Raw genomic sequence first — 27,989 nt, 5'->3', positions numbered from 1 at the left:
TACGCAGCACGGCAGCAGCTGCTGTACATGCTTTTAATTGATCGACAAAAGCGTGACATGCAGATAAGGCAGCAGCTGATCCGTCTTTAGAGTGTGTGCAAACCCGCCCAGCAAAATGTGGGCGGCAGATACGCGAAGTGGCTACCGTGAAGTACGTCCCAGGGGAGAAGGGGTGGTTGTGGGGTAGGCAAGTGAAGCGAGTAGGGGGCACAGCACCTGTATTATCATAGTATTTCCCTCTACTTACCCTTAACTTGTTTTCCCTCAAGGGTAAGTGTACTTGTCAAGTTTGTTATCGGGTTGGTCTACTGTTGCACTTTAAGATGAAAACACACATACTTAGCAATACGCATACACACAAACCCTGACCACAACATTACCCCATGAATAACACGCACACGCTGATTAACCTTTAGCACTTTAAAATACACAAGTGCTTAAGTAATAACACAGCCTTTCACTCAGCACTTCAAGAGACTTATTATTGGCACGAACAACATACGATGTTTTAATGATATCTCAGACCTAAATATTACTTTTGGTCTACAAGAATACATTTAAACATACAAAGGCTCAGCACTGTTGACTATATGCCATTTATCAGCCAAGAATACCTTATTTTACGTATTGTTCCCTACTATTGAGTGGAGCTCTCACTTGCAACCTTAATAAACCTTGCAGCACAGAGGTAATGGCAAATCTCTGGCTGCACCAGGTGATCAAGAAATCTAACTTATTATTTCAATCACTCTATAGTCATTAAGACAAAGCATAGAAAGTTAAAAGCAGCATGGTATTTATTACAAGAATAATAATAATAATCCCACTGGAACAAAGAATAATAGGAAATAGGTACTGATAGGAAAGTCTGGATATATATAGTCTTTAGAAAAAGCTTATGAAAAAAAGTTACAGATGACAAGGATGAATGTCCCAGGGCAGCATTTGATTTAGCAATCGATGTTCATGAAAATGCTGTTAAATGACGATCAGATGAAAACTGGTCACACGTGTCTTTGTTTTCTCCTCTGACGTCGCTCTTCCGTCATATCGCTGTTTCTCTTCTTCCTCTGATGTTGCTTTCAAATGAGGCATATTTATTATAAAGTTTCATGCCGTGGTTTCACAACACATGAATGTTCTTTGCACCTGATTGGCTGGCTGTCAATATGATGGATGAATTTTGCTTAAACTCTTTAATCTATCTTTTCCCAGACTGTAAACCAAATTATTGTCCCAGATTTCCATCCATAAAGTAATCAATATCCTGAGGCATCGGCTCAGTCTTCCTTTCCCAGGCTGTAAAACCATTTTAGCACAATGCTGTGAACAACTGCTATAAAAGTGAGGTGTTAAGGAAGAGGATATGACTTTTTATTTTAATACCTCCTACATCTGAATTCATCTTTTTATCAAAATATATTAATAAAAAATATAGAGAATAATTTGTAGATTTTATACACCATAACAGCCCCCTAGTGTGTGTGGGTATGTATATATTGTAACAAAAAGGCGCTATATAGGCACCTGACCCGACATAGAGGCACGTCTAAAACCAACAAGATTTTTATTTTTCTTCACCCGTGGGCACACGTCTTCCCCGTGACCCACAGGCAATACACAGTCCCAAGCAGCAATCACAACAGCACCAAACACTCTTCTCCTTTACCACCACTCCTCCACAAGTGTAGTCCTCCTCCTCCCGACCCTGGCTCCTCGAGTGGTGGTGGCTGGGCCCTTTTATAGCCCACCCGGAAGCATTTCAGGTGATTAACCACCTGGTCCTAATTGCACTTCCGGGTGGGGCTGAAGACTCGTCCAGCCGGGGTGTTGGAAGCAGGCAGCCACCCCGGGCCCCAACCAAGCTGTGGAGGACTCCATCTCCCATGGAGCCCTGCGGGTGGTTGGGGAATTACCGTCGGCCAGGGAGGCTGCCACCAAGCATCCCGGGGGAGGTATTGGACTGCCCATGGCAGCTTCCCCGGAACGTAAGCAGCAGGGGCGTCCCTGCCGGGTATGGGACCCGGCTATCCTTCACAATATATATATGTATGTATGTGTATGTATGTATGTGTGTGTATATATATATATATATATATATATATATATATATATATATATATATATATATATATATATATAATGTGTGTGTGTGTGTTTATATATATGTATACCAGGAAGTGCTGCTGGAAGGTTGTCATCACCCGCCTGGAGCACATCCGGGTGGGAATAAAAGGGCCACCCTCATACAATCGAGGAGGACACTGGCATCCAAGGACTGAGAGAGAGAGAAGCATTATTGTGGTGATTAATTAGCTGTGTGCATTGTGTGGTGTTCACGACTATAACCTGAGTTTATTAATGATAAATAAACGTGTAATTTTATAAAGATGTGGTTTCTGACTGGTGGTGTCCAGGCAAATCTCACAATATATATATATGTATGTGTGTATATATATATATATATATATATATATATATATATATATACACATACATACAGTGATACCTTGAGATACAAGTTTAATTCGTTCCGTGACCGAGCTTGTAAGTCAAAGTGCTCGTATGTCAAATCAGTTTTCCCCATTGAAATTCATTAAAATGAGATTAATTCGTGCCAGCCCCCCAAAAAAAACAATTTTTTCTTAAATGATGTCAACATAAGAAAAATGTATTTATAATGAACAAATATTGTATACAAACAAAATAAAAGAGAATCTAAAGAAAAAACAGATGTTGGCGAAGCTGATTAGCGTATTGTAATGTTTTTTTCTTTCACTTCACTTTTGCTTAACTTAATTTTCTTCTTCAGTAGTTTTTTTCTTTTTTGCCACAATTTCGTTACTTTCATTCTCCAGGCGTTTCATTAGAAACCTATCCAAGGAGCTTTGTTTAATCCTCCCCTTTAGAATGCCGCTGCACAACCAGTTGCAGTTTTTTCAGGGTTTCTTTTCAGTCAAGTGTTAGGCAAGTGTCATTACATAGCGCCGCTGCAAGACCAGTTGTAACTTTTTCAGAGTGTTTCTTTTCTTTTAAGTTCGAAACTTTTTCCCACATTGCAAACACTTCCTTTATCTCACTTTAAGAGAGAACCTCCTCTGCGATACCAATCTCCTGCAGAACCTTCGTATGTTGCCGCGTCTGTAGTTCCGTCAACTCCTCCGTCATCAATTCTTTGGAATGTGTGGTGACAAGCTCTTTGATGGCTTGTATTTCGAATTTTGGCTCGTAACTCAAGGCAAAAAATCAACCCAGTAATGGCTTGTATCTCAAAAAACTCATACATTGGGGCAGTCGTATCTCAAGGTCACATGTGCGAGTTGGGGGCAGTCAAGGAGCCCAAAGGTGAGTGAAACATCGTGAGACAAAGGGTTATCACGTGATGCTTACCTTAATCTCTCTTCACCTACAGAAAATTTGAAGAAAAATAAGAAGGCTCACTTCCGGGTTCAAAATGGCCGACACAACATCACTTCCGGTTCACTCTGATGACGTCACTTCCGGTTCTATCAATCCATTGCTCCTGTCCAATCCTGATGACGTTGGTTCTGTTTCCCCGCCTCCAATCGTCACTTCCTGCCAACCATTTCCTGTCCCATAATCCATTCTGCTATATAAACACCATCTTGTCTGCAGTTGATCATTCATTTTGTACTGAAAAGTCTTATGAATCAACCTTTTCTATCATTTGTCTGGACGACAATATACAGGGACAAACCCCAAACCTTTATTTTGTGTGGAAAATATTTTCTTGTGGAAGCATCTTATCACAATATATATACTGTAGGGAGGCTGCCTCGCTGTTAGGAGACCTGGGTTCACTCCCCGGGTCCTCCCTGCGTGGAGTTTGCATGTTCTCCCTGTGTCTGCGTGAGTTTCCTCCCACAGTCCAAAGACATGCAGGTTAGGTGCATTGGCGATTCTAAATTGTTCCTAGTGTGTGCTTGGTGTGGGGGTGGATGTGTGTGCGCCCTGTGGTGGGCTGGCGCCCTGCCCAGGGTTTGTTTCCTGCCTTGCGCCCTGTGTTGGCTGGGATTGGCTCCAGCAGAGAACAGTGACCCTGTAGTTAGGATATATTGGGTTGGATAATTGATGGATGGATATATACTGTATATAGTAAAAACCAACCCTGATACAGACAGGCATTGGACACAGTTATAATAGCACATATGATTTATTTTTCTTTTCCCTTGTGGGAAACGCCTTCCCTGGCAAGCTTTGTCTCTCTCCTCCTGAGTCTGGCTCCCCGAATAATGTCTGCTGGCTCCTTTTATATGTTACCCAGAAGTCCTCCAGGTGCTTGATGACCTACTTCCGGCAGCATTTCTGGGTGTGATGAAAGGATTGCTGCAGCACCCCCAGATCCCAACAGGGCTGTATAAACTTCATCTCCCTTGAAGCCCTGCAGCAGTCCGAGGCACCACTGCAACCTATAGGGGCTACCATCTAGCGTCCTGGGGGAGGTGCTGTTCTGCCCATGCTTGTTCCCCCGGTCCTTTCAGCGAAGAGCCATCCTACCCAGGCAAGGACCCTGGCCATCTGTGACTATATATACAGTGCATCCGGAAAGTATTCACAGCGCATCACTTTTTACACATTTTGTTATGTTACAGCCTTATTCCAAAATGGATTAAATTCATTTTTTTCCTCAGAATTCTACACACAACACCCCATAATGACAAAGTGAAAAAAGTTTACTTGAGGTTTTTGCAAATTTATTAAAAATAAAAAAACTGAGAAATCACAAGTATTCACAGCCTTTGCTCAGTACTTTGTCGATGCACCTTTGGCAGCAATTACAGCCTCAAGTCTTTTTGAATATGATGCCACAAGCTTGACACACCTATCCTTGGCCAGTTTTGCCCATTCCTCTTTGCAGAACCTCTCAAGCTCCATCAGGTTGGATGGGAAGTGTCGGTGCACAGCCATTTTAAGATCTCTCCAGAGATGTTCAATCGAATTCATGTCTGGGCTCTGGCTGGGCCACTCAAGGACATTCACAGAGTTGTCCTGAAGCCGCTCCTTTGATATCTTGGCTGTGTGCTTAGGGTCGTTGTCCTGCTGAAAGAAGAACTGTCGCCCCAGTCTGAGGTCAAGAGCGCTCTGGAGCAGGTTTTAATCCAGGATGTCTCTGTACATTGCTGCAGTCATTGTTCAGTTCCTGCCACTGAAAAACATCCCCACAGCATGATGCTGCCACCACCTTTAGAATGCCGCTGCACAACCAGTTGCAGTTTTTTCAGGGTTTCTTTTCAGTCAAGTGTTAGGCAAGTGTCATTACATAGCGCCGCTGCAAGACCAGTTGTAACTTTTTCAGAGTGTTTCTTTTCTTTTAAGTTCGAAACTTTTTCCCACATTGCAAACACTTCCTTTATCTCACTTTAAGAGAGAACCTCCTCTGCGATACCAATCTCCTGCAGAACCTTCGTATGAGCACCATGCTTCACTGTAGGGATGGTATTGGCCTGGTGATGAGCCATGCATGGTTTCCTCCAAATTTGATGCCTGGCATTCACACCAAAGAGTTCAATCTTTGTCTCATCAAACCAGAGAATTTTGTTTGTCATGGTCTGAGAGTCCTTCAGGTGCCTTTTGGCAAACTCTAGGCGGGCTGCCATGTGCCTTTTGTTAAGGAGTGGCTTCCGTCTGACCACTCTATCAAACAGGCCTGATTGGTGGATTTCTGCAGAGATGGTTGTCCTCACCAGGAGGAGAACAGCCAAGATATGACATATCCTATGACCAGAACTCGTGTAATGTGACATTGGCTTAACTCGCATCCATGGGTCTCCACTCATTGCATATCTTGGGGATTTTTCCCCTATGGACCCTTGCTTATTAGGATCCATAGGAATTGTCATTTTTAATAAATGTTATAAATGTAAAAGTCACACAAAGCCTTATTTCAGTCTTCAGCCCAAACATGGCTGGCTGCAAGATCTATACTGAATATAAAAAAACGATGAGTCTGCATTGCCAGGGTCATCACCATGCCGTAACCTGCTCTATGTATTTTATATGCCGAAAATGAATCAAAAGAGCTGAACATTAAGGAGCAACATGAAAGATAAAACAAATCTAACAGTTGAGAATCATTTGGTGTGATGGCACTGACCATGAAATATTAACTGAATGAGCTGGAGCTATTGACTGACAAGAGCAAGTGCTGTTTAAAGGCTGCTTTAGAAGGCCCAGGAATTGTTTGTAGGCTGACGCAGCCTCATGCCCAGGCATCTCTTCACAGCTAGTGAATAAACACAACCCTGTATGTCAAAGAGTGCATTTTTTCACATCTGGTTTTCAAGTTTTCCATGGAGCTCATCTCAGACAGATGTTGTTGTTTTACTGAATGCTTTGTGGATTTGTGTAATTTGACAGTAATTCTACCTTTAGGAAAATGGCTAGAATGTGTCCGCTTTACTTCAAAGTGCTGTGGTTGCCTAATGAAATGTAAAACTCTAAATGAAGTGGCACAGCCACAGTAGTTTGTACGTTCTCCCTTCCATATCCCAAAGATATTTGTGTTACCTTAATTCCTGGCCTTAAACTAACCCTGTGTTAGAGTGGGTATAAGGATTGATGCCCCATCCAGCGTTGGGGCCTGCTTTACACTGACAGTGCTGGACCCCCTGACATGGCTGTTTCCTGGCATAATCAAGCTAAATAACTGCTTGGAACCTTGGGGCCCCTTAACTCACACACAAAAGGGGTTGAAGAGCGCTCCAAGGTAGATAAGCTGCATAGCCCTGCCTGTTCCCCTGAGCTGGAAAGTGTGGGCACACAAAATGGATGGAAAGCTTCTGCTGCCAGCATGCATTACATTATGTAATAATTAGACATCCATCCAGGTTTTGATCCTGCTTGTCTCATGACAGGACAAACTGAACTGGAGCCTATCACTGGATTTACTTATTTGGTGCCAGTTTCTATTTGCTAATTGATCTTACTGTAGCATGCATGTAATGGAATGAAAAGAGTCTTTGGAAACCACCACCCAGTCACAGAGAGAACATGGCAACTTCTCACAGACTGTGACTGAACAGACATATCAACCCAAGCTATAAGATTCACGAGGTAGAAACATTAACTAAATGTGCCTGTCATTATTAACAGTTCTTATGATTAAACCTTTAAATAGTTTGTGGTTATTCTTCCTGTGACTTGGCCTAAATAGGGTCACAGTTGGTGTTTATTTTGGGCACTCCCTTCATACACTGCCACAAAGTTAAAACCAGATGGCACTGCTATCAACTCATTCCTAACCAATTTCTTTATCCGAAAACACGATCTTAGCGCATGCTCTCTGACTTCCAAAAATGATGATGTTACACTTTGTGATTGTATCTCTTCCAGTCCAAAACTGACATCTGCCTATGCCGTTAGACAGCAGCATTCCTGCCTTTTAGCTAAAGTGGAGAATCTAGTTGGATTTTCACTACAGCTTAGACATTGCTTTCTGAGTGGTGCACATCATTATGGACTAACTAACTACTTAGTAACTTATTCCAGAGAACTGTAGACACCTGGAATAAGTTATCAAGCAGTGTGGTAGACATGTGGACTTTAAGGACCTCCAAAATTTGACTTGAAGATATTTTGGAGGAGTTATATGGATAGTACTGGTGAGCCTTGTTGGCTAATTGGCTTGTTCTTATCCAAATCTCTCTAATGTTCGAACCACTAAAGTAGAAGTAACATCACTTCTAGTACCCTTTAGGAACCCAATCCATGTCATGCACACAAACTAAATCTGGTCATTTTGACGTCAATCCAGATGGAACTGGAGTACCCAATGAATTATTCAGAAGGAGTGTGTAAGGAAACACACCTGGGCACTCTGGAATACTTATGGCAATATGCCTTTGCCCCACTGAGACTGTAAACTACCAAGTCTTATAACTTTTCTTTGTTTTTAGTTGTTCCGGTGTATATTTGAGAAGGGTATGTTGTTTGTGATAATATAATAGTATTTATTAATCTTCAGTAAAAAGCCAAATTTCCCCCTGTGTTCTATCTATCTGTCTATCCAGGGAACACCCCTACAGTTGTGGAGAGAAGATAAACGCTTTGCACAATGTGGCTTAAAGTGTGATGCAGCAGCAATAACTTCTGGTTCACCATGAAGTTTACATTGTGAAGACTAATCAGAACGTGCAAAAACTGTACAGTTCAGGGTTTGGTGCTATGAAAATAAATGTGCTGTGTTCTTAGTATCCCCAGTTTTTGCATATTTTACAAAATGAATGGCCTTAGAACTTTAGACAAAATGCATTATTACAGATAGGAGGCCTGTATAAACACAAAATGTGGCTGTTAAATCATTACTTTCTTTATTCAAAGAACAAAGTTATCCAACACCCTTGTTGCCCTTGTGAAGAAGTAATCGTCAACATAGTTTTAACACTTGGGTGCAGCACCTTTAGCAATAATAATCACAACTACTGTAAATGCTTCCTGTAATTTGCAGTCAGTATTTCCATTCACTGCTGAGGAATTTCATCCCATTCTTCTTTACAGAATTACTTTAATTCAGCCACATTGCTAATTTCAAGTCCTGCCACAGCATCTCTATTCGGATCAGTACAGGTGTTCAACTTGGCCACTTGAAAGCTTTACATTGTGTTTACAGACAAATGGTTGGATATTCTCCTTAAGAATACTCGGGTACTAAAGTCCAGAATTCTTGGTTCTTCTGGTAATGGCAAGTCTTTCAGGTCCTGAGGCAGCAAAGCATCTCCACATAATCACACTACCACCCCTGTGCATGATGCTCTTACTGTCAAACGCTACATTAGCTTTACTTTTTATCATCAAAAAAGTTGTACTTTTAACTCATCAATCCATAGAATACTATTCCAGAAGGTGTGGGGTGTTTCTTTGCAAATGTGAGATGGGCCCTAATGTTAGACATGGATAGCTGACGATTCCACCTTCCTACTGTCCCATGAATCCTATTTTTACTCGGTCATCCATTAATACTGACATTAACTGAGACTAGAGAGGCCTGCAGTTCTTTGGATGTTCTTCTGAGATCCTCAGTGACTTCTTGAATGAGTTGTTCCTGTACCTTGGGGTGGAAGATTACTTACTGATTCTTATCTTCTCCATTTGAAGATAGTTACTCTCAGTGTGGTACAATGGAGTTTCAGAGCCTTAGAAGTGGTGTTGTAACCCTATCATGATTGGTTAATTTCATCATCTTTTTCTCTTCATCTTACAGATTAAATTAGATTGGATTTTGTTTGTTCCCAAGGGAAAAAGTAGTACTCTTTTTATATAGCACCTTTCCCATGCACAAAGTCCTTCACAAAAACTTTAATTTATGTTACACGCTTCCTCAGTTTGTTTGCTCAGTTGATTTCATACAAGGGACGCTATTGGCGGATGGCTTAGAAGCTACCCAATCAGAGCATGTATTACATATTAACTAAAACTCCTCAATGCTATAAGATATGCTTCCCGCGCGGAGCTTGATTGTTTGCTTGTCTCTGCCTCTCTCTCACCCTCTCTGACATTCTCTGCGCCTGACAGAGGGGCTGTGAGCAGAGGGGCTGTTTGCCTAGTGGATACGGACGCTCCTCTAAGAAATGCCGCTTTATCGCGGTGCTTCCAAAAGCACACTTATTGATTTTTTGATGGTTTGCTTTAATCTCGCTCTCTCTCTCTCTGACGTTCTCTGCGCCTGACGGAGGAGATGTGAGCAGAGGGGCTGTTTGCACAGAGGCTGTTTGCTTAGAAGATACTGACGCTCCTCTAAAAAATGCCTCCGCAAACTTAAAAGCACACATATTGATTTTTTGATTGTTTGCTTTTCTTTGCGAGCGCTCTCTCTCTCTCTCTGAAATTCTCTGCTCCTGAAGAGAAGAAGATCTATTTGCATTCTTTTAATTGTGAGAAAGAACTGCCATCTCAGTCTTGTCATGGAGCACAGTTTAAACTTTTGACTAAAGGGTGTTATTTCATGTCTAGAGGGCTCTAATAATGTTAACAGTGTGGGAGAGTTTATAAGGGCTTAAAATATATAAAAATAACCATACAAACATATGGTTTCTACTTCGCGGATTTTCATCTATCGCGGGGGGTTCTGGAATGCAACCCCCGCGATCGAGGAGGGATTACTGTAAATGAAAAGTGTTGTTTGGTGAAAGGAAAACACTGCATTCCAGCATAAGAACCTTATCCCATCTGTGAAACATGGTGGTGGTAGTATTGTGGTTTGGGCCTGTTTTGCTGCATCTGGGCCAGGAAGGCTTGCCTTCATTGATGGAACAATGAATTCTGAATTATATCAGAGAATTCTAAAGGAAAATGTCAGGACATCTGTCCATGAACTGAATCTCAAGAGAAGGTGGGTCATGCAGCAAGACAATGACCCTAAGCAAACAAGTCGTTCTACCAAAGAATGGTTAAAGAAGAATAAAGTTAATGTTTTGGAATGGCCAAGTCCTGACCTTAATCTAATCAAAATGTTGTGGATGGAGCAGTCAATGTGAGGAAACCCACCAACATCCCAGAATTGAAGCTGTTCTGTACAGAGGTATGGGCTAAAATTCCTCCAAGCCGGTGTGCAGGAATGATCAAAAGTTACCGGAAACGTTTAGTTGCATTTTTTGCTGCAAAGGGGGGTCACACCAGATACTGAAAGCAAAGGATCACATACTTTTGCCACTCACAAATATGTAATATTCGATCATTTTCCTTAATAAATAAATGACCAAGTATAATATTTTTGCCTCATTTGTTTAACTGGTTTCCCTTTATCTACTTTTAGGACCTGAGTGAAAATCTGATGATGTTTTAGGTCGTATTTATGCAGAAATATAGAAACTTCTAAAGGGTTACCAAACTTTCAAGCACAACTGTAAATCAATGTTGTTGCTGTCTAGAGCCAGAGCCTATCCAGCAGCATTGGGAGCACAATACGTCCAGCTTGGAGTATCCACTTAACTGACGCACAAGTCTTTGGTATTTAAAGGAAATCCTACAAGATGTGGGATGAATGTACAGATTCCTTACAAGGTCTAGAATTATAAAGCACTAATCCCTGTGCCAGCTTAATAAACGCTCAAAAAATGAACATATTATTGTATGACTACAGCCCTTGAGGATATCAGCTCATCTTCAGTACAGTACAGCTTGTCCTGATGACGGCTGGTGTGGCAACAGGTTAATCAGAATACAAAGCCAAATATGCACAACCAGAAATACCAGATGGTAAACTATGGGAATCCTTTTATTTTAACCATGAAAGATTACACATTTGGGAGAAATTGACTCAATGCCTCAGTACAATTTTAATTAAATGTAAAATTTAGGTAAGAAAAATAATTTATCATCACACCACCCTAATATATTTCAGGGTAAAGAAACAATTCCATGGGCATTTGGTACCCATTTCCAGATAGGGTGCCAGTCTGCTTTAGCACAGACAGCTTAGCTACTTGTCTTTGGGTTGTTAAAAACAAGCATGGGGAAAGCTTACAAACTCCACACAGATTGGTAGTCCATATCTATGAATCTGTTTCACAGAAGAAATAACAATGGTCAAAACCAAATTAGAACATAACTGTCTTTATGTGCCAAATGTAATGCAGCAGCATATCTTTATAGCACTCTTCTCTGAGTAAAGGCAGTGTTTACCTGAATTCCCAGCAAAAGAGCAGTAACAAAAATAATTAGACTATACATATAGTACATACCGAAATGGAGAACCTTATAAATGATATCCCTGACAACACTGTATGTGCCTTTTTGTGAACATTCTCTGCAAGAATCTTAGAAGTTTAAAACAAGTGGTGGGTTGGTCGAAGCTGTGTGACGCCATCACTCTAATTCAAGTTTGAATAGTAAAGGACAGGCCTAAAGACTGGGGCCGCGCAGCCGCAAAGCTTCCTCTTGGTAGCGCCATGCAAGGCAGCTTCGAGGGACACCCACAGATCGCAAAGGCTATCGTTCAGTGAATTTCCTCCTCTGTTCCCTCGTATACAATCAACCGCCCGATCCCCGGCGCTGACACCCTTTGCCTATCCCATGAGTTGAACGGAGCAGAAGTCACTGCTTTGGCACGTCTGACGGAGCAGTAGCTGTGTGGCCTGTCTAGTCTTGTTCCTGTAAAGAAAAAGAAAAAAAGCCACGTACAGCTGATCACTGCCGCATTATTAAAGTGGGTGTTTATATAAAGACTAATCGTTAGTTCACAAATTAGATGAAATAAAAATGCAAGACTTGTACACTCCTTCTAATCTTCGGGACCTCCGAGCTCAATAAACTCTCCAATGTAACTCACTTTTATCATTGTTATTCCAGCCTTTGGAGGAGATGATGTATTCAGTTCCACTAATGCTGCGCTGCAGCCGGCGGCGAGTGAATAGTTTAACATACGTGATGTCCGCCTGCGGCAAATGCAGAGTAGAATGCGCCTCGGGAAGTCCGCTCGGACCAATAATGCATTTATGATTTTGTTTTGAAACGTTTCTAAAGGTTTCTATTGTATTCCGTTTTGCCTAGAACTATGTCTGTCCTTCACATTGCATTAACCCCTGGCTTATCATTCCGTGATGGATAGTTGTTCTTTAAAAGGCCAGTCGACAAATCAATACTCCTGCAAACGGATTTTTCTTTCTTTCTTTCTCCTATACTGTACGATTATGATAAATTCAGGCTAAAGTCTTGCACGCAATCTCTGTAGCCCTATTTCATCAGATTGCCCCTCGCTTCAAAGACTTTCACACTGCGATTTCATAAATATAAAGTTAATGCGGGTCACTGCAGCTCATTTCTTGTAGGTTTAATTTGCAGTTACAACGTGAAATAAAAAAAGAGAAAGGGCAAACGTGTCCGCTACGGTCCTGTGTTACAGCACTGACTGACGCAGTGCAATGTGATATTTAACTCAAGCAGCTTCTTAATTATTCTAAAGCGAACATAATAACAGTAATAAAATAGCGCTGCGCAGTGCTTGCCAGCGCAGGCTCAATGGGTTCTTGATATTTACATTGTTGTTTCAGGTAGCTCTTTTTATTTAAGGCCTCCTCATTCGACCCCATTTTTCCAGGGATTTTTAATCTCAAACTTCACTCTTATTATAATCTTAATTAAACCTGAGAAACGCAGAGACCAGTGGTTGCCGCCTCAGACAAACTGGTCTGAGATTCACTCAGACTAACCGAGGAGGCGGGCTCTTGTGTTCGCACGAGAGTTGTGAGCCAATGAGCGCCCACGCCCAAGTAGAACGCTTAGAATGCAATCACGAAGAACTAGGAAGGCGGGTGTTTTGGACTGCGCGAACGGAAGGAACGCTTTTCGTCGTACAGCACGTGGAAACCGTTCGTCCAGGTATCGGCTCAATTTGAGCAGCATGCCATTGCCACTGAGAATGCGGTGGGCTTGTGATACTTTGGAAATTTGATTTGTCTCATGTAAGTTGATTCCTAGTCAGGTAATGTGACATCTTCAAGACGATGACATCCTACAAGTGTACCCATCAAGTTTGTAGTGGTATGTTGTGCTGCTGGCTTGCCGCACTAGTGGGATATCGTTACAGGCTCCCCTGAATCTGACACTAAATCGGCTTGTTTCATTAATGGATTAACACCGAATACGGCTGCTGACTCAACAACAGAGGCACCCACCGGCTGATGCAACATGTCAGCTCCATTACAGTAAGGAAAAAAAACATCATAGTGCAAAACACTCTGTGAGCAGTAAGGGAGAGCACAGACATTTTGTGTCATGGCACCAGAGTTCACAGGACAGGCTTAAGCTCCATATTCAGATACTAACATTTCCACTACTACTTATTCGGTTCCAGCCAGCTTATGCAACTTGTGCAAACCAGTTACTTATTCAATATTAACAGCAGGGCATATGCTTTTGCTAAATTGCAGCTGAGCCTTGCACTGCCCAAAGGAATTTCATGGGTCAAATTGTCTGGCAAAGCTGGCAGACTTTCATATCTAATGAATGGAACTATGATGTTTAATGTGCGGTATATGATATTAAAAGTTGTTGTGCCATCCTAATTATTACAGTATTTAGACAAGATATATGCCTTTGTGAAATTGCAGTTGAGTTTTGCATGGCCCAACAAGGCTACATGGGTCAAATGAACTGGCAAAGTTGGCATACTCCCATATCTAATGAATGGTATTAACTGTGATGTTCAATATGCACTGTAAAGAGTTATGTGGTGTTAGGCCACCAATACCAGTTGCCATTGTTTCAAGAAAAGGCCAGATGCTTTGTGGAGGTTTGCCTTGCCAAATGTGGCTACCTGAGTCAAATGTGCTGGCAAAGTTGGCGCATTCCCATATCATTAACAAGATAGTGGGTCCATCCCTGTGTGGAATGAGAGTCAGTCACAGGTAGCCCTGAATTAGCAAGTAAGCAAAATAAAAAGTTATTTCGGGCACCAGAAGAAGGTGGGCACCTCAGAGTTTGCTCTCCTAGCCTCCATGCCCTTAACGTTTTTACTGACATGCTCATTTTTAGTCAGATTTTTTTGTAATTGTTCTGATCTGCTGTTTATAAGAACAACACTTTGTTTAATATAATAAAATTATGTGATGTATCATGATAAAGAGAGTACAGCTCTCTCAGTCTGTTGGTTTAACAAACCATATTTAGACATCCTCATTGGTTCTCATTGGTCATGTGGTTTTCCACTTTTCACCCTCAGGTTAGTGACTCTGAAGAAGTCAAGTATGAGGAAGGGTGTGTGAGTGTGCACTGTGGTGGAGAGTTGTCCTGTCTAGGTTTGGTACCTACCTTATGCCTGACTGTAGCGTACTCTCTGACTCTCCATGAGCCTGACACTGGATAGGAGAGTCTGGAAAATGAACAAATATGTATAAATATTTACACCACATTCCATCTCACAGCTTCAGGTTTACAGGTACTAATTCCATTTTGGTCACTGTATGGGGGGATTTTCCCCAAGTCTGTGCTGGTTTTGTCTGAGTGTCCATATGCAAAAGATATGTAGGTTTGATGGACAGGAACTCCCAGTTCACCTGGTCTGTGTGTAGTTATGACCAGTGATTATCTGACACACCATTCAGGTTTTGTTCATGTATTGCACTTTGTGCTGTACCATTACCCTGTAATTGGAATAAGGAAGTTCAGAAAATGAATCAATGCTTTAGATAGTAGATCTAGTAAATGAGAGAAACCTAATGCGTCAACACACAGAAGTTCTACTTGCATGAAAACAGAAGGAAGCACCTACTTGACTTGACTTCTCTTTATGTGTTTTTATCATAATATAGTATACCAAAGAAACTGGCTGTCTCAAAAACATCCTGGAGTTACATGTGAAGATCAACATGCCCTCGAACAGTATGGGTCAACCATCAGCAAAAGGCTGAATAAGAATGGCTTTCAGGAAAGACAAGCCATACACTTCAAAGAGAACAGCACTCATGTCATTGACTTCCACCGGATGTTCGCACCCTTTTGTACTCTTGTGTTGTAGGGTTTAGTGGTCATAAAGACTTAGAGGGGAATTCGGACAGATGAGATGCTGGTGCCATAGTTTATGGGAGAATTTAATTATGTAACTTTTTTTTTTAAAAGGTGAATACATCTTTAAAGTCAGTGAAATAAACCACTTCAACATGTGCTTCCATCTCTCCCTGCATAGGAAAACACCAACATTTGGAGGTGAGTTCACAGTATCAGTTCTGTTTGTCACTGGTGATAAAGATTACAGCTTAGTGTTGCCCATTAGCATTTAAATTACATTTAATATACTGTGTCTCCTTATGGGGTAAGTGTAGTAAATATCTGATATTTTTCAGGTAAGGAAGATAGAAATGTCAAGGTACGGTAGTTCCACTCACTACTTATGGCACCAGAGAGGGGTGATATTGCATGTTGATTAGCACAGGCAAGTTAGAATTTCACTGTACTCAGTGCACCTCGTAATACAATACAATACCGTTTATTTTTGTATAACCCAAAATCACACAGGAAGTGCCGCAATGGGCTTTAACAGGCCCTGCCTCTTGACAGCCCCCCAGCCTTGACTCTCTGAGAAGAGAAGGAAAAACTCCCAAAAAACCTTTAGGGAAAATGGAAGAAACCTTGGGAAAGGCAGTTCAAAGAGAGACCCCTTTCCAGGTAGGTTGGGCGTGCAGTGGGTGTCAAAAGAAGGGGGTCAATACAATACAAAAAATAGAACAAATCCTCAATACAGCATAATAATAAACATTTTAGAAGTACGGAGCAGAATTTAACAGTAGATGATATCACATAATAAGATTTGGATATTTTTAGAGTCCTGGAGACCTCATCCATCAAGCTGCCTCCCCATTTGGCCATTCCACGGCTGAAACGTTGCTCGCTCGGCCAGCCAATCCGATGAAAGGACCCCTTTTTCCCATGATTCCTGTGATCCTCCATCAGGGATGACTTTACCACAGGCAGGCAAACAACTTGTCAGGTGGGCCGTGGCACCAATTGCCACATTTGAGTATCGAATAACAACAACCTCTTTAACTTAAGGGTTAGGAATGGAATGTTCATCACTCACAAATAGTTCAGGAGATAAAAAGAAGAGTGGCTAAAGCTTCAAAGTCAAAAAAAAAAAGGAACAACAAACCCTAATGGGTGTTTTATTTCAGTGTTCTGTGAAGTCCCAGTGGCTTTTAGCTTTACCAGTGTTCTTAGTCCATTGCCTAATTTTTTCCACCTACTTGTTTTGAGCATGGAATCAAATTCAACTGAAGCCAGAGAAGTCAGGATTGTTCACAAGGAAAAAAATAACCTTGGATGTGAATGCCAGTGTATTGCAGGATGCCATCTCATATACTTGTTAAGAAATGCTACTTTCTCAAATTTGCACACTTTTTAAGATGTTTTTGGAAATCGTAGAAGTTGGAGAAGACACACACAGACATCGGAAGATGTGCAAACTACTCACACAGTGACCAGGCTAGGGAAGTGCCTGTTAGTCACCTGAGGGTTGTCCCACTTTATGAAGGTGTAGGTTCAAAGTGCCTCCTCTGCCAGCTTGTTGGTAATAATGATTTGGACTTCTTGATCCTGATACTTATCCCACGCTTTCCCACAAATAACTTGTTTTTTTGGCTTGTATTGGTACTCTAAGTTTTAGTGAATGTCGGGAATTTATATAGAATGTGGGAGCAAGATTGATTCTGTGGTTCGTCAGGCGTGTGTTCTTACTCCTACTCTGTTCAATGCTTGTATGGACTGGGTTTTGGGCAAGGTCGTGGGGTCCAGCAGCTGTGGGGCATCTGTTGGTAAAGAAAGATTCACGGATCTTGACTTTGCTGACGATGCGGTGATCTTCGCAGAGTCAATGAGGCTCTGATCGGGGCTCTCGAGAGACTGAGCAAGGAGCCCGAGTGTCTGGGCTTGTGAGTGTCCGGGATAAAAACCAAGATCCAGGCCTTTAATGACCTCTTGGGCACAGCCATCAACAATGTGTCTGTTTGCGGAGAGAGTGTCGACCTTTTCGAGAGGTTTACTTACCTTGACAGTGACATTCATGTCTCTGGTGACTCTTTCTGTGAAGTCAGTAGATGGATTGGGAGAGCTTGGGGGGTCATGAGGTCACTGGAAAGGAGTGTGTGGCGCTCCCGATATCTATGCAAAAGGACGAAGGTCCAAGTCTTTAGAGTCCTGATGCTTCCTGTCTTGCTATATAGTTGCGAGACATGGACACTATCCAGAGACCTGTGTCTCTCTGGAAAATCCTTGGGTACTGTTGGTTTGACTTTGTGTTGAGTGAGTGGTTGCTCTTTGAGTCTGGAATGAGGCACATTACCTGGATTGTTAGGGAGCGTCAGTTACGGCACTACGGCCATGTGGCGCGTTTCCCAGAGGGTGATCCAGCTCGTAAGATCCTCATTGTTGGGGACCCGAGTGGCTGGACCAGGCCAAGGGGTTGCTCACATAACACCTGGCTGCGGCAGATAGAGGGTCATTTCTGGAGGGTGGGACTGGACCGCATGTCTGCCTGGGGGGTTGCCAACTGAGATCCCAAGTTCTTTCGTCGTGTAGTGGGTGCGGCAACGCAGTGTACCAGTGCATGCTCCCCAACTTGACTTGACTTTGGAATTTATACAACATGATTTTATAACTTTATTAAGACCAAGCATGCTGGAGTGGCACAATGATGAACACCACCGTCTCACAGTTCCATTGTCTTGAGTTCTGATCCTCATCAGGTCATGGTCATGTTTGTATGGGGCTATCTCTGGGTCCTCTGGGTTAGACTCTGAATGGAGCTGACTGGCTAGTCTGAGTTGGCTTCCACCCACCCTGTGATGTGAACTTCAACCAGGGTTGTTTTTTTCTCTCATTCCCTACTGCTGGGATAGGGTGTCTTGACCTTTATACCTGGATTAAGTGGGTTTAGAAAAAGGATGGGTGAATTTTCTGTCATTATTGATTAATATAAATTGGTTGTATAGTAAAATAATTCTTTTGAAAAGGTAAAAATAATGTTAATGACAGAAAATATTATTGTTATCGTCAGTGTCCCAGCCATCTTTGGATACCCAGGTTAATCTGTTTAATGATTATCCCCATACTTTAGGATATAACAAGGAGCACATTTATAAATTAATTCTGCAAAACCATGAATTTGATGCATTGTGTAATCTTTATATTCACAAATTTTTTATTATATATTTGTTGCTTGCAATGACTTTTAGTGCAATCTGGCATTCTTCAAATATCATTTTTTTCTTTCTTGTAATGTCTAGACCACCATTGCCATTCTGAACAATAAATGATAAATGAAGAAAAAAATTGATTGGAAGATAATGTGATTTTTAAACAGATGTGTAGCTGTGAAATATTTGAACCCCCTCCGCTGTATTTTCTTTAGGCCATTATTTTTTATTTGTGTCACGTTGCTTTATCTCAGGCTAACTGCCTGAAGTGATTAATTTCTATAATAGTCTAAATTAGAAAGATCGACTGGGCCCAAAGGATAAACTAGGACGCCCTTTTAACATAAAAGGCACTGACTTATTTCTAGAGGAAGAATTTATACAAACGTGGGTGCTTTCAGGAGTAAAAGGAATGACCGAGCTGAATGATGGCAGCAGTTCTCTTTGAGCAAGAAAATCCTCAGTCGGCGGTTACTGCGTTGGAGGGGCTCTGTTGAATTTGCTCGGAGGACACAGAATGGTTGCCAGCAAAATATTTTTGAGCAATTCTTGTTCTTCTTAGGCTGCATCAGAGAGGCACTTCAGGCAGACTTGTCTGAGTGACCCTTAACTTATTTATCATGACATTGGTCCTGGTAGGAGAAATGTCTCCTTGGCTGTAAATCTCTTGCATAATTTATATCAGGCTCACTTGATTCATAGGAAACCACAGGGAAAGTGCTGGACCTTAAATGACTTTATCAAGCTGTTTTCAAGCAAATGAGCACCTAAATATTTAGAACATTCTAGAAATAGAGGAATTTACTAAAAGATTCAAAAGGACAATCATGCCTATTGTTATAGAAAACAATGAAAAAAATTCCATTTTTTGTTTGACTGGATTAGGGGCGGCACAGTTCTCAGCAGTCCTTTAGCATTCTGGATTAAAATCACATTACTAGTGGCTGTCAGTGTGGAGTTTGACTGTGTCTTTGCAGGGTAATCCTCTTTTCCTCCCTCATCCCTGACACGTGCACATTAGGTTATTTGTTGGATCTATCTATCTATCTATCTATCTATCTATCTATCTATCTATCTATCTATCTATCTATCTATCTATCTATCTATCTATCTATCTATCTATCTATCTATCTATCTATCTATCTATCTAAACTGGCTCCCTGTATGAGTGTGTTTGAATAAGTCCAGCAGTGGACTGGCTTCATTTCTAAGGTTGCTCTACACCCAGTGTTGCTGGAATAGACTCTGTTGGCAGCCGTGAAGTTTAATCAATATTCAGTATGTCACAATTGTCTGTTTATTCAATAAGCATTGCATTTGTAAGACTTATAAAATATTACTCTTTCACATGCAATATAGATTTCACTTTTTCTTTTTATTATTATATTAAATTGCCTGCTTTTCCTTTTTATTTGTTATACTGTATATTTTACATTGTTGCATTCTGTTTTCATTATTATGCTGTATTAGTTTGTGAAAAAGTATTTCTTGAGCTCTGCTATGAGAAATGTTGAGAAATTTGATTAATCTAATCTCTTCATTTCTAGAGATTTGTGGCAAAACATGGATTGGTGTATTTTACCAAAACAGTATTATCTTAAATTTATATAAAGTTTTCACTCACCCTGACATTTGAAAACCCCACCACCACTGGAGTACAGACACACTTGAACACTACAGCCATGGCCCTGCTTCACCGCTTTGTGACCCTCTTTAACTTTCCATGTACCTTGAGTTAAATGTATGGCTTTTCTGTGTCACACATGCATGAGTAGGGAGCATCCCAGTGACTCTGATAAGGTAAGGAGTTTGGACCCAGTATCTGGATAATGAACGGCCACTAAGAGCCTCTTTCCTTACACCTGTAGCCCAGATGATGAAACCAACTGATGTCACCTCTGGCATGGCTCCAGATTTCCTGCTTCATCTACCCTGTGGACTACTTAAAACCCAAAGCCACTGGAATTTGGCGTTCAATCCTAAACCAGATTCTGAAGAGTACAGATCTCAGTGGATTAAAAAAAAACAAAGATGCCTGTACAGTAATGCATCACAGGATGAGGATGTCCGAGATTATTCTCAAATGTTCGTTGAGCTTTTCTTTTAGTTAACTTTGCTAGCATTAAACAGGGTACCAGCTGATCTCCAGTCTTTCATAGTTTACACCTGTAGCCTTCATGTTATATTTTTGAAATTTTTCGGATTGTGTTTGTTGTAATGCTCGCTCCAAGAAACTCAAAAAAGGTCTTCAATTTTAAAAAAAACTAGGTCCCACAACTCTAAAAAGGTCCAGAAACATAAAATATGCCTAAGCAAACTGTGGTCTTCACCCTTAAAGCAAGCCAAGCTTACAAGCTCTAAATGGATAAGGGAATGATAATCACCTCTGGCCCCAAATAACACAGCAATGTTCCTTAATATAATAATTTAAGACTTCATTGAAAAAAATCAAAACATGAATATAAGATGTCAGAAAGGTTGGCCTACAAGAGGCAAATCAAACGGCTAACAAAACCAAAGTCCACAATCCAATAATCTAAAGTCCAAAAACCAAAAAATCAGAAAAGTGAACTTAGACAATTCAAAAACTGAGAGCTGACTAACATCCCGTTGAGAGTTTTGAGACAACTCGGGTCTTATACAGAGGCTGACGGCTGTCATCACAGCTGCAACTTTAGGTGTCTCTTGTCCCCTTATTTATATAAACAACAAACAAGGAAAATAACAAATTAACAGTGACAAAAAACGACCAAAACACTGAACAAAAAATGGTTACATATCAAAGAAGGGAAAGTAACAAAAATATTTTCTGGTAATCCAAAATAGATCACAGAAACAGCAAAATAAATAAATAAAGATAAAGGAAACTAAACCTGGGGAGTGAACCTTTGCGAAACTATGACAGTATTTATGGTGTTTTATTTATTTTATTGTTTTTATGTTGACGTCACCACTGCATCTCTCTGTGTTCTGTTTATTTTGGATATTTGCTACCAAATTTTTACTGTTGCATGATGGCAGACATGTTGATAGCAGCTGCCCTGCCACTTGCTGGTCATGTTGAGTCATTTTTCTCCATCTGTTTAAAATGGTGGTGTGCATCTGTTGTTGTCGTAGTGTTGGATCAACGATTAACAAAATGTTCTCATTTCACTAGAGCAGGTAAGGGAAAGAAACCAGCACTCGCAACAGACCTGTTTGGTTGAAAATCTCTTGTTCCCCGAGTTAGAATTTGCTTTGTGTTTTTTGGAGGTGTTGTCACACTTTCATGGATCTCAAACCTGTCCTCTGATGATGATTTTGCTTTGCATTTGGTGCCTCCTTTTCCTAGTATCACCAAGTATTCTAAATAAAATGATTATTTGTGTTGGGACTGGTTTTGCCTCACCATTGTGGCTTTGATGTGGTACTGTAAGCAGCCCAATGTAGGATACACACACTTTTATGCGTGTATGTGTTTTATTTTGGGTTTCAAAGAAGAATCTGTTTTTGCTTTGTATTTTGCAATTTGCCTTGAATTTTAAAAGTTTATTTTCTCTACCTTCTTGATTTTTTTTGTTTACAGGATGCTGTTGGAATGGATCACATGACCATGATGGTCATGATTGTGATGTTGCATTAAGTGACTTATAAAAATGTCAGCATTTGCAGCCTGTGCTATTCCTTGGTGGATGTAATTTTTTTTTTTTTTCTCTTTTGTGCTAATTAACTTTATTGCCAAGTCAGTACTAGCGATAGACTTTTTTAGCATTCTGGTTTTAACCTCTTTCTAGTATTTTGACTTGGGATTTTATTTTCCCTTTCGATTTACTGGTATTTGTTCTTTCACTAGATTTTTGCCATAATTTCTCATTTGTTTATCATGTCCTGGACATGTATTGCTCACAATAATTCTTGCCACTTGTATGTCCTTAACACCACACCTTTCCATAGTTCATTTCCCAGAAATAATCCTGTTCCATCTGAGCAGCAGACATTCAGTGCCTGATATGGGCTTTGTTCCCCTCAATCTTGAATTGGATTAAGCAAATCTACTGGATTAACCATTTGTTCAAGTACAGTAAATGGTACATGCTTTAGTTCTTTCCCATTCATTTTAAAGTATGAAATATTTCTAAATTACACACAGGTTTTTTGTATTTGAAGGTCAATTATTTCTTTACATAGAACATTTCATTTAGTGCAAATCTAACAATAGACATTGGCTTGATTCTCTTTAATTGGTTTGTCTTAAACTCATTAGATAAAGATAGGGTGATTATTTATAGAGCTCATGGTTCTTTGTGAGGATGAATAAAAATAAAAACTCTTCAACACAAGAGACGTAACGTGAGAGTAAATGAATGCCTGAGCACCTGTGAGTTAATAAAAGATTTCATAATATTCACATTTTTTTTAGAGACTGAAAAAGATCAGTTTATATTCCACTGTGTAAGAAGACAAATAGAAGATCCATCCATCCATTATCCAACCCGCTATATCCTAACTACGGGGTGACAGGGGTCTGCTGGAGCCAATCCCAGCCCACACAGGGTGCAAGGCAGGTAACAAACCCCGGGCAGGGTGCCAGCCCACCACAGGGCACACACACCCACACACTAGGGACAATTTAGAATCGCCAATGCACCTAACCTGCATGTCTTTGGACTGTGGGAGGAAACCCACGCAGACACGGGGAGAACATGCAGACTCCACGCAGGGAGGACCCGGGAAGTGAACCCAGGCCTCCTAACTGCAAGGCAGCAGCGCTACCCACTACGCCACCATGCCACAAATGGAAAAGAATGTTCAAATTACTGAGCAATCTCACATATTTCTGAGCAATCTCACATATTTCACATGTTAGCAAGGTAATGCTAAATTTCCAGCAGCAAATACTCCAGCAATATATGTACCGAGAAATTCCAGATGTACAAACTGGATTTATTAAAAGTAGAGGAACCAGAGATTAAATTGTTATCATATGCTGAGTATTGGAGAAACCACAAGAACTCCATAAAAACATGTATTTCTCTTTCACTGACTGCTCTAAAGCCTTTGACTGTATGAACAATAACAAGCTACTGCATGTCCTTAAAGAATTAGGGATACCAGGTCATCTCATCTGCCTCATGAGGAACATATACACAGATCAGAACACAACTGTTATAACTGAACATGGAACAACAAACCGGTTCAAGATAGGGAAAGGAGTACAACAAGGCTGTATGCTGTATCCCTACTTATTTAACTTATACAGTATGCTGAGTATATCATGCAAGGTGACGGAATGAAAATTACAACAACCTTAGATATGTGGATAGCATTGATTTAGTGAAAATGAAAGAAGAGAGTGCAAAAGCTGGCTTATAGGGCTGCAATTAATGATTATTTTGATAATCGATTAATATGGTAATTATTTTGTTAATTGATTAGTTGGATTGTAAAAAATTTAATTTGCAATTAAACACAAAATTCATGAAATGGAACTTTTCACAAAATAAACAGATTTGCATATAGTATTTTTTTTTAAATGAACTACTTTTAAAGAAAATATAGGTTTTTATATAACATTCATAATACATTGAAAATAAATAGTAATAATTATAAATAAAACACTTAGCAGCACTTCTGGCTCTGGTTGTGCAATGAACACACACACAGTTTCCTTGATAACAACAGTTTTCAATAAACTAAACACACACACACGACAATGCATTTTCAGAATCACACAAAGCACACACTTCAAAATTAAACATGTAATTTAAAGTTAACTTTTTTTTCTTCAGTTTCTGTGAAAGAGAAGGTTTACTGGCAAACCGTCATGTAAATATCTGACCACAACAATAAGAATCTGTTGCACCAGTCAGTCAGTCAGTCAGTCATTGTCCAACCCGCTATATCCTAACACAGGGTCACGGGGGTCTGTTGGAGCCAATCCTTGCCAACACACCTCGTAGAAGGTCCATAACCCATCAGCAGGACTAGTATCTGCTCCTTTAGGCAAGGAGGAACAGGATGAGCACTGCCAGAGCCCTACAAAATGACCTCCAGCAGGCCACTGATGTAAATGTCTCTGACCAAACAATCAGAAACAGACGTCATGAAGGTGGCCTGAGGGCCCAACGTCCTCTGGTGGGCCCAGTGCTCACTGCTGAGCCTGAACTCGATTGACATTTGCCATAGAATACCAGAATTGGCAGGTATGGGGGTACTTTTCAGTTAATAATAATGCATTTTTGAGCTGTTCAAGGAAATGCAGTGTGTCATTGCCCTCGTGGTGAACACCTTGACTTTGGCAGTATGTTATTTGTTTGGAGCTTTCTCCTAGGGCTATGCACATGTGAATTCCTCCTCCTTCTCCTCCTCCTCCTCCCCTTTTGGGTTTTATCCTCCTCAGTATGCCTCATGAGCATAAGGTTTTTTTTTCTGATCCCTTTTTGGACAAATGTTTTTTTCTTCTAGTGTCCCCTCATGGGTGTGTTTTGTGCATTTCACTTCATATGCCTTCCTGATAAAGGAGCAGAATGGACTCAGGCAGCAGGTGGTCTCAGCTCTCTTCTGGGTTCCTAGCTGAGATTTCCTAGGGAGTGGTGCACCAAAGTAATATAAATATAAATGGATAGTTTATCAAGTGTACACTTATATTAACAATTTAATAAAAATGTAATTACGAAGTTATTTAAATGTGTTGATGGTAAAAACCAGTTAGATCAGAAGTGTCCTTAAAATCCCTACAGAAGGACCTGGAAAGAACTCACTCATGGTGACCTACAACCCAACCCCCCCCCATCTTTAAAGCACACAATAACAGTGCTGCCAAATTTGTGACTGCGTTCAAAAACCTATTTTAATATTTCTAAGGGGAATCTTTGATAGCTGGCATGGGACTGCAAAACGTCTGCCCTTGTTTTTCCAGTTTGTCAGCATTTAACTTGCTGGTAAGCTGTTACTCCTGATCTTCCAACTGAGAGCTCACTTGACTCACCTGAGGCAGCCTTGTCTACAGGCTTCCTGGACCCACAGATCTGTGTATGCATAGGGTCTTCTGCAGACTTTGCTGGTACAGCCTCCTGAACTGTTGTCCTGCTGATTTGGCCAGTTATTTGGCTTTAACATTTTTAAATATGGGATGTCTCGTCTGTGTGTAAGCTTATTAGTCATTTTAGAGGATCATCTGGTGAATTTCTATCCTTGTTTTCCTCATAATATTTTTAAAATGAATAGTGGCCACTGACATCAGGGAATACCAGTATCATGAAGGGATATACGTGGTCTACAACAATCTTTAGGTAGGTGGTACATATGAGAGTAATATCCTCATGAATGCCAAGACCCAAGGTTTCCCAGCAGAACATTGCTTAGAGCATCACACTCTCTCTGCTGGCTTTCCTTCTTCTCATAGTGCATCCTGCTGCCATCTCTTCCCCAGGTAAACAATGTACATGCACCCAGCCCTCCACATGATCTAAAAAAAGTTGTGATTCATCAGACCAGCCCACCTTTCTCTTTTGCTCAAAGATCCGGTTCTGATGCTCACATGCCCGCTGTAGGTGTTTTCGGCGGTGGACAGGGGTCAGCATGGGCACTCTGGCTGGTCTGCGACTATGCATAAGCAGCAAGCTGAAATGCAGTGTGAGTTCTGACACCTTTCTCCCATAGTCAGCTTTAATTTGTTCAGCAATTTGTGTTACAGTAGCTCTTCATTGGAATCGGTCCAAATGAGCTAGCTAGGCTTCCCCATGAGCCTTGGGTGCCAAAGACCCTGTCGCCGGTTCACTGTTTATCATTTCTTGGACCACTTTTGGTAGGTACTAATCACTGCTTACTGGGAACCCCATTTTGGAGATGCTCTGTACCAGTCATCTAGCCATCACATCTTGGCTCTTATCAAAGTTGCTCAAACCCTTATGCTTGCCCATTTTTCCTGCTTTTAACACACCAGCTTCAAGAACTGTTCACCTGCTACCTAATATTTCTTACTCCTTCACTGGTACCATTGTAACTATATAATCAATGTTACTCTCGCTTTACCTGTCAGTCGTTTTAATGTTGTGCCTGGTATATTTAAATTTTATCACAACATTTTGGATGAGATTCTTCCTGGTCAGGGTTGAAATACAGTCTAATCATTTCAGAGTTACCACTTTTGATGTCTCAGCTTCCCATTTCTTTAGGTTCATGAAAATTTCCAGTTGACATTTTGGGAAAAACAATAGTTTGTTCTTGATTTGATAGTTGATCCACACAAAAATGAATTAAATAAAAGCTGTTTTTTTCCATGAACATAAAAGGCAAACTAAATGCATTAAGCATATATCAAATAGCTCCTTAATAGAATGTGACCACAAAAATGCCATTTCTGGCTTACTTGGTTCTTAATATGTATTTTATATTACCGAGTGAGGTGAAATGTTGCTTTACAGCTAAGCTCATTCAGGTAAAATTCTTTTATGAATTGGTTCACTGAAAGATACCTCTTAGAGGAGCTTTCACACAAAATTTCCATGGCAAGCTCCTATTTTCTTTCTGTCCCATAACACTTGAAGACAGCATTGTTCCAGCACTGGATCTTAATGTCGGTGTTGAGTGCACAGTTTTACTTTGTAAAACTGGATAAATGAGTATGGAAAATGGTTTTCTTCAGCTGCCCCTCATTAGTGCACCTACTTTATTACCTTGTCTCTCTATTATAATAAAAAAATCCTGGGATGAGACAGAACATTTTCAGACAGATACTTTCACGTCCCGTGAGACGAGACTTTGTGCCAAGTGATTTAACCATGCCCAGGGTTGGAAATAATTGATGACGAAGTAGAACGTCATACAGAATTCAAAAACGTTTGCGCGATACACATGCAGAGCAGGTTAGAGACAATGAAAGTATTAAAATTCGAAAGTTTAAAAAAAATGATAGTAAAGATCGCATTAACGCAAACAAACAGAAATTATTACTCGGTGAAATAACGGAACAGTGAAAAGAGATTGAATATATTGTTCGCATTTAAACTTTAAGTTTGAAACTTGTAGATCGTCTAATTCGTGTTGCCATCAGGGAAAAGTAGTGTTTCTTCCCAATGAAGAGGCGTATCTGCGAGAATTAAAAGATTTATTTGGTGAAAGTGAAATCCACATACACGAGCGGCAGTGGGGTTGGCGAGCAGGGGGCGAAACCCCCTAGTAATTAGACCTTATTAGAGCAGTGTAGTGTGAAGCTATTGATTAGGTATTCTTTGACACTGAAATTTGACAGACAGTTAAAGATCAGAGTGCACCAGGTGGTGAAAGCTAAACCAGTAAAAGGTTAATACTGTGCTGACTGCATTGGATGGCAGCAAAATTTAGTTAGAAAGGGAATCAGGAGATGAA

Source organism: Polypterus senegalus, chromosome 5, assembly GCF_016835505.1.
Source record: "Polypterus senegalus isolate Bchr_013 chromosome 5, ASM1683550v1, whole genome shotgun sequence".
Taxonomy (NCBI): domain Eukaryota; kingdom Metazoa; phylum Chordata; class Cladistia; order Polypteriformes; family Polypteridae; genus Polypterus; species Polypterus senegalus.
The sequence above is the reverse complement of the archived record's forward strand: the minus strand, read 5'-3'. Positions refer to the sequence as shown.